The sequence below is a fragment of the Centropristis striata genome, chromosome 10 (assembly GCF_030273125.1).
Source record: "Centropristis striata isolate RG_2023a ecotype Rhode Island chromosome 10, C.striata_1.0, whole genome shotgun sequence".
In the NCBI taxonomy this organism is placed as follows: domain Eukaryota; kingdom Metazoa; phylum Chordata; class Actinopteri; order Perciformes; family Serranidae; genus Centropristis; species Centropristis striata.
Window position 1 is genome coordinate 7,648,147 of NC_081526.1, and position 7,947 is coordinate 7,656,093.

The window sequence follows — 7,947 nt, forward strand, 5'->3', positions numbered from 1 at the left end:
ACCTGGTGCCTACATTACTCACAATGTAACTGCTGAACTTGACTGTGTTATGCTAACATTGGCTAATGTAGCCTCTGGCCTCACGCAGAGATAAGGAGCAGGCTACAAAGACCTGCTAAACTCACTTCTTTCTAAAGTCTTTTCATTTTCAAACTTGTAGTCTTCGGCCCCAACCAAGATTCTGAAAAAATTAAGCTTTAGTGGAAGTACCGTAAACCTGCAATCTTTCTAAATGACAGCAGGGGGCGACTCCACTAGTTGCCTAAAGAAGTCATATTGACCATATTCTCACTTGATTTATTACCTCAGCAAACATTTTCCTAAAACATTAGGGTATCAATCGTTATTCTTCTTCAGTAAAACATGATGTTAATTTTGTAAATTGTGGTCCCATTTAGAGTAAAACAGACAATAAAGCAGGGTATTCTTTCTGGCGGGGCTACTTTGTGATTGACGAGTTGCTACCACGGCCCACTGTGCATTTCAATATTGGAACTTTGACCATTTCACAGTGTGTTTTTTAGTTCATGAAAGATAATGGTAACATTTTGGTTGGCTTAAATGTCTTGTTCAACGTTCAGAAACTTCACTTATGCACCTTATTAGCCAAATTAGCTAGCTATTGCTAGCATTAGCTGGTATCGCCCTAGCTATTAATATATTCACCTCTGGCAACAGAAAGTCAAGATGATGACGAACCAATGGGTGATGTCACACTGGCTATGTCCATTTCTTTTACACAGACTATGGCCCCAACTGATAATATAATATAATATCTGTGTTTTTTCATTGTTTTTTCCTCCTTTCCTCTCTGTATTTATCTTCATACTCTGTCTTCCTGTCTTGTTTACCTCTGTCATACTGTTTGTGGGTGTTTTATACGTTTGGACGGGTTGATGGCTTAATTTCGTTGTACTTGTACTTGTTACTTGTGCAATGTCAATAAAGGCTTCTGATTCTGATTCTGAAATGCTTTTTTTCCAATATATGCAGTTGTACTCCTCAGTTCCTGTGAACATACTATGTGGTTTAAAATCTTAATGCTTTGTGTTGAGATTTTATTTAGAAGTACCTGTCCGGGGCCCTGAAACTTCTGCATTAAATCATCACACCATCTGATTTCTTTAAAGCTTCTTCTGCATCAAAGTTAATCTTGATATTTCTCAATCATATTGCATACTTTTGCCGTTCAATATTAAAACTATTTTTCACTGCAGCTGGTACCTTCTTTCCTTATCATTCCTTCCACCTCTCTCCATCCTCCTTTCATGTCTCCAACTCTACATCTGTCTTCCTCCTTCCAGTCTCCCCTCCTCTCCTCTCCCCTCTGTCTCTCTCTCTCTCTCTCTCTCTCTCTCTCTCTCTCTCTCTCTCTCTCTCTCTCTCTCTCTCTCTCTCTCCATTCTTTGGTTAGGAGGTACCGGTCGTTATTACAGGAGGCTGGCAGGCTTGCCGGCAGTTGCATTCTGGCGAGAGTCAAGTGCCACAAGGTGCCTTTTTCTATTTGTTTGTTTCATGCTACAGTGCACCAGCCACTGACCTGTGGTAGCCATGTCGCGCAAGAGGGAGGCAGGTTCATCCAATCAAAGAGCAGCTGAAAATTAACACTGATCTTTCCATTCTTGAAAAGGGACTGTCGCAAAAGGCTATTTCATGACCATAGTGTGGATTCAGATTTATTTACCTTTTTACACTTTTTATTAATATCTGAGACATCTTTCATCTCAATACATTTTAGATTATTTAAATGTTTACTCTTACTTTATTTTACAAATTAATTTTGACAAAAATCCATTGTTCACTTACTATTCGCAATTGAATTGTTTTTTTGTTTTTTTTACTCAAATCATGTTTTGATCTGAAAATATTCTAATATCACAGATTTGTTTTTTGTTGTTTTTTTTCACAGTGAATTCAATCTGAACCTCCTGCAATTCACTACATGCAATATTCATAGTTGATCCATTGACTGCTATTCAAGCGGGAACTATTTGAAGAGGGAAAGTTCATGTGCATTTTTGATGGATTGTGCATGTCTTCCCCTACTCTATATGGATAGAGAGCTTGTTTGAAGGTCAGTGATTCTCTTCAGTCAGAGTCTTCCCTACACACTCCTTTTTTGGGGCGAAGAATATCTCCAGTCTTCACTCCATATTTTTCAAGTGCTTCTAGGATGACTAGGTTGGATGACCTTGAATCTTGGTGGAGATGAATCTCTTTGAGCCTCTCATCTCTCCTTTTCTTGGGGAACTCTGTCTTAAAGAAAGACGAGGACCTTCTCCCGTCAGGTTTTTCATGTAAAGTATCCACTTTCCCCAGATCCCAACCTTTTCATGTCTTCCATATCTTTTCACTGTATGTGTATTGAACTACACTTTCCTTTAACTTGAGTTCTCACATTGCATTTGATGTATTCTTTCTTTTGTGTGGCAAGGGAAAATGCTTTCTAGGAATGCACGATGTGGGTTTTATTCTGCGGATAACTGACGATTTCACTTTTTTTTTTTTATTCTAACTTATATATCATAACTTGTAGTTCATGCACACTGAGATGTAGCAAGCAAAGATGAAAAAAATTGTATATCATATCTCTAACCTAACCAAATCTGACATCACTATTGTAAATGCAACAGAAACAGAAGATTTCTGACTCAATGTATGTTAACTACTCAATACAAAACTAAAACCTTTTATAAAACTTCCTCTGCATATAAAAAACAAGGACAAACGCTATATTGACTGTTATGCATAATAAATAAATGGCAAAAAGTTGGGGGCCAGCTATACTAAGTCAATTAAAGTAATTTGGCTTTTTATTATCGGCTATAAATTCATTATCTGAATAATACATAATAATATACATATTTCCATTATCAGCCAATAATTTATTGGCCTGTTGTATACCAAGCATCCCCAATGCTTCTCGCTATTAATCACTTTATTTGTTTTCCACTGTTGTTATATTATACTTTTCAGTTTCCATCTGGGCATTAAGGAAAGGGATCAATATTTAAAAAATATTAGTGCAGTTATGTGTGAGTGTGTGTGCCTTTGTGTCAGCGTGTCAGAACAAGAGGTTGAACAGGGGTTGAGTGGATCTTGAGAGCTGGCAGGTGCATTATTGCAGCAGGCTCTGCCTAGCTTGACATGTGTGTGTTCCTAATCTCCTAGTGATATGACAAAGCTGTGTGGGAGCCGAGGCTGGATCTCTTCTGTCTGTTGTGACACACAGACACACACACACACACACACACACACACACACACACACACACACACCACAACCCAGTCTCCCCTTCCTTTTTTCCACACACACACACACACACACGATATTCCCCTCTTGACCCCTGAAGAATCCACCACTCCACTATCTATTGGCGCCTCCTCACTATAGATGTGTACTTATGTGTGCTACGTGGGCTTTGCAAAAAACCATCACTACGTGCATCTGTTTGTGTTGTCACTCTGCTGGTATATGCCTAAAGTTTATGTATTCATGCACACAGAAATTCATGCATACACTAGCAGCAAACAAGAGCAGAGGCGGCCTGAGACGCCCTGTAGATGCAGACAAGTGAATTTCAGGCTTGTTTATCTCCTGTTAGTCAGCGCGGGGACGATTAAGGTAAAAGAAGTGGAGAAGCTGTTGTTGGCAAAGTGAAAAAAACAAAAATACATTTAAAAAAAGCTATTTTATTTCCTTTTCTCAACTTGATTTGATCTCTACTGGGATTCAGCTTGGAAAGAAAAATAAACTGAGGGGAGAACTTTGTTGCTGCAAAAACCTGAAAACCATTTTTCCAAGTCTGCTTGTTTAATCAAGGGGTGACACGACTGGGGTCTTAGATTTGGTGCTTGTAAGAACTAATTTTCTGGTTGAACCTTCAAAAATCCCCAAGTATCATTCACTCTGTGTATCGTTTTTGTGTATCTCTACATTTGTCCAAATGAAGCATATAACCTCTGCGACACCCATATTTTCTAAATAAACTAATCCATGCATTTTATACCTTTTTTGGGGGACAGATTAAGACAAACAGGTAATACATATTCTTTTATAATTTTTTATGTTTCATTGTGTTTTAATTGTGTTTTAACTGTGTTTAAATTGTCTTATGTTCCCCTATCATTTCTTTCTTTTCATCTTCTGTAAAGCACCTTGTGATTTTATCTGTGAAAAGTGCTTTATAACTTTACTTACTTACTAATCAGAGAAGAGAGAATTACGTGAATGATATGGATCATACTTTCTTAACTGATATCAAAACCAGGGTCGTCTTAATTACATAATCAACCCATAGACCTCTACGCTACCAGAGAACCCATGTACCTGTTTTTTAATCTGCTGTAATTCATCAAGACTGAACACCTGTCAGGGCTTAACACTGACTTTTAAAGGTGGTTGTCAGGCTGGGAACCAGGTGTCAGCCTTTGGTTGCTTTTAGTCAACTTATATTGATGGAAAACAAGATATTATGCAGTTATGCATCATTCATTCATAATAAAAAATGTGACAGATATTCTTGAGACTGCCCCCCCCCAAAAAAAAAAATAAAATTAAAATAACCCCATGTGTAATTTGTAGTAATTACGATGGACGCCAAGGCAGAAGTAGCATTACAGGGTTAAAAGCAGCAGTGAGAAAATCGTATAAAGAATGACAAGGTCCACTATAGGGCAGGTGGTGGACGAGTCAAATAAACAGGCTTTTGAGCTAGGAGACTAGTGTTCATGTCCCGTGTGAAACTGAACGTTGTTATTTAACTTAACTTATCTTATGTGCGTAGCTACATCTGGTCTACATTATGCTTTACACCGTGCTTTACGTGACTGATACGTAACTATCTGCCTTTTGGTAATGCCATTAATTTATTTTACTTTTTAAACTATTTTTGTTACACTTAAATTGCATGAAACTAACCAAACTGCTACCATTTCACAACATTAACGACTTGTTAAAACCAGTGGCCGTTACATTAAGGCAGGGATGGGAAACTTAGATGCTGGAGGGGGCCACAATTTTTCATGGACACTACCACAGGGCCACATATAGGACCTTACACTTAACCAGATATGATGAAACTGCAATTTTAGATATGTTTACAGTGCAGTAACTTCACATATTTCATGCTCAAATAACAGTATAAATATGAATACAAAAGGTTTGAAGCAAATAAAAAATAACCACCTACTGTGATTTCTTTTTTTTTCAGTGCAAGAACAGCAGACCAACATTAATTGCAAGAGGGAATTTTGTGCATTTTTACACTGCACTTTTAAGATTTCATGCTGAGGGCCACTTCAAGTGAGGATGCGGGCCGTATGCAGCCCCTGGGCCTCCAGTTGCCCATCCCTGCATTAAGGTATGACGATGTATGTTGTGCTGCCAGTGGAATTGGGCGCTAATTTTTAAAAAACGCTTATGTAAGTCATATTTGAGCGTAGGAACAAATGACATGTTTAGTTTTATAGTTAGTCTATATAGTTATAGACTTTTTGGAATCCTTTGTAGTGTTTTATCGTAGGTAGATACTAGGCAGTGTGTGGCCCAGAGGTTAGAGAATCAGGTTTCTAACCGAAGGGTAACCAGTTCGAATCCCACGACTGACGGGTCATGGTCTGTAGTGCCCTTGAGCAAGGCACCTAACCTCCCCCACTGCTGCTCGGGGCAGAAATGTGCTGCCCACTGCTCCTAAGCATGGTGCGTTCACTGATGTGTAAAAGATGGGTTAAATGCAGAGGACCTATACCCTGCTCTCTGTTTCTGTTTCTGTGTGTGTGTGTGTGTGTGTGTAAAACTGAATATTAATCTTTAATCTTATGTGTTATCAGTTAACGTCTCCACCCCCGATTCCTGGTTTACTACATTCCAGTAGTGCAGCTCCTGCATGTTGCATGTCTGATTCTGACTTTGACTCTAATGGTAATATTTAAATATCACTAATAAAACAAAGATTAAAGTTTTTTAATTTTATATGTTGAAAATGAATTGCTACTGATGACAACTAAGGGCCAAGAAATGGTTGCTAATACCTCAAAATGGTTGCAAATGGCGACCTGGCAATGGCTACAGCTGAGCCTTTCATATGAAGAGGGCTGCAGAACACTGGAAGGAACTCTTAACACAAGACTCAAAGACATGAACAGGCTACATGTGCACGGGTGTGTTTAATATGTTTCACTTCACATGAAGCAGGAGCACAAACAGCAACACAGGATGAGAGCGTACTCCTGCAGGAAGTGAGCAGATTTTTTTTTAGACTTTATAAACGACAAAATAACATCAATCTAAGAATAAATTAAACTGTAGGTTAAACTACTGTGATAAAATTATGTAGATGTGATTTTGAGAAGGGCATGATTTTACCGACTGCTTAGTGATACCCCCACATGCGTCATCAAAGCCAGATTCTTCTCCCGTGTGTTTTTACAGTGTGCTCCTCAGTCTCCTCCAGCCTCGCCCCAGAGATCCTAATGCATCATTTGAGGCTCATACAATTCACTGCTTCCCCAGCCACTGGCTCCTACCAGCCTGATAGAGGCATTTTTCGCCACTTAGAAACACGCACTGTGTGTCCGATCCCTTCCTCCTTAATATGTCCTCTATTACCATCAGGCATTTATGCCTGTTTTTTCTACTTCAGTAAGCACTGAGCACCGGCTTCATTAAAACTAATTGAATCGGAAACATGTCTGCCCGAGGAAACATTAACTCTTTCTATAAAGGAAATTTCCGATTCCATTTTGTCAATAAGGTCAAAGGACTGAGCCTGTGTGTTCAATACTGATACATGCTTTGCCCATAAACTTCAACTGTAGAGCTGTTTAATTCAGGGTGTGCTATGTATCGGCACTGAATGCACAATTTAGACCGGTGTTTTCTATATGATAATTTGTTTAAAAAAACAACAAATCACCGTCCTTTTCCCCTCCGAATCCGTATTTTCCTGCAGAAACCTGAAGAATCCCCTCTCCAACATAATGCCCTGTCAATTCCATTGCATTATTAATTTCTCGCGATTAGTATAATTGAGTCTTGCTACACGCATTGCATTAACGGTTTTAACTTGACCACACTTGAAACAATAATTTGATAGCATCCGTCAGAAATCAATGCGCAATAACAGAGCATACACAGCTGTTTAATATGAAGTAAATATTTATGAGTGATCTGACTAGGCATCAAGTCCAGTCAATCTTCTTTGAAAGGATCTGTGCAAATGATTAACCTCATTTTACTGGTGCTGTCTGGGCTGGTAATGGCCATTAGAGCTAAGAAGGAGTGAGGCCTTTGATTTTTGGCTCCTCATCATTCACAGCTTGTCGCATCCCTTCATCCTTCATACATGGCTGCTGAATTGATTGTCTGTTTAGTCCTATGAATGATAAAGCTGCTCTGGGCCACAGGCTGAGAGGGACAGACACGGCTCACTTCCATCTATATGCAAGGTGGATTTCCTTTCCTGCCTCGCCACTTGGAAATCAGCTTTTTGCATTATTTATTGGGACAATCATCAGCATTTCAATATGGTAAATCAAATAGTCACAGTAATATAACTATAGGCAGTCGTATCCAAAGGGCCATCATTCAGCTCATTATTCATTCATTTTGTTTAGAGCTATGGTCGGGAAGGACTCGTGAGATTCATAAGTTGTGTAATCAACATGTTATAGTGCGGGCTGGCGCCGCAGCCTGCCTCTACAGAGGGAAAGGTAACATGAAAGGAAGTGATTCTGAATGAATGAAGAGGAGCAGAATTATTGAAAAGTAGTACGACGCCTGCTGAGGAGACAGGTGGATTATAACCTCTACGGGAAACAGCAACATGTGCTGACAGACTGGAGGAGTCACGACCTGTTTAAATCTATTTCATTTGAAAGTAATAAAGAGCATGTTATGGCGTTTTAGTCATAAAGTCATACACGTTGATCTATTTCAGGTATTATT

General features: G+C 39.0%; 1 long non-coding RNA gene across 1 annotated transcript in view; it reads left to right on the top strand.

Annotated features, from left to right (window-relative positions):
• Positions 1-5,359, top strand: part of LOC131979356 (uncharacterized) — a 93,730-nt gene extending 88,371 nt beyond the window's left edge. Inside the window, exon 3 of the long non-coding RNA XR_009395041.1 lies at positions 5,213-5,359. This is a non-coding gene — a long non-coding RNA (uncharacterized LOC131979356). The remainder of the gene's footprint in view (positions 1-5,212) is intronic.
• Positions 5,360-7,947: the final 2,588 nt, after the last annotated feature.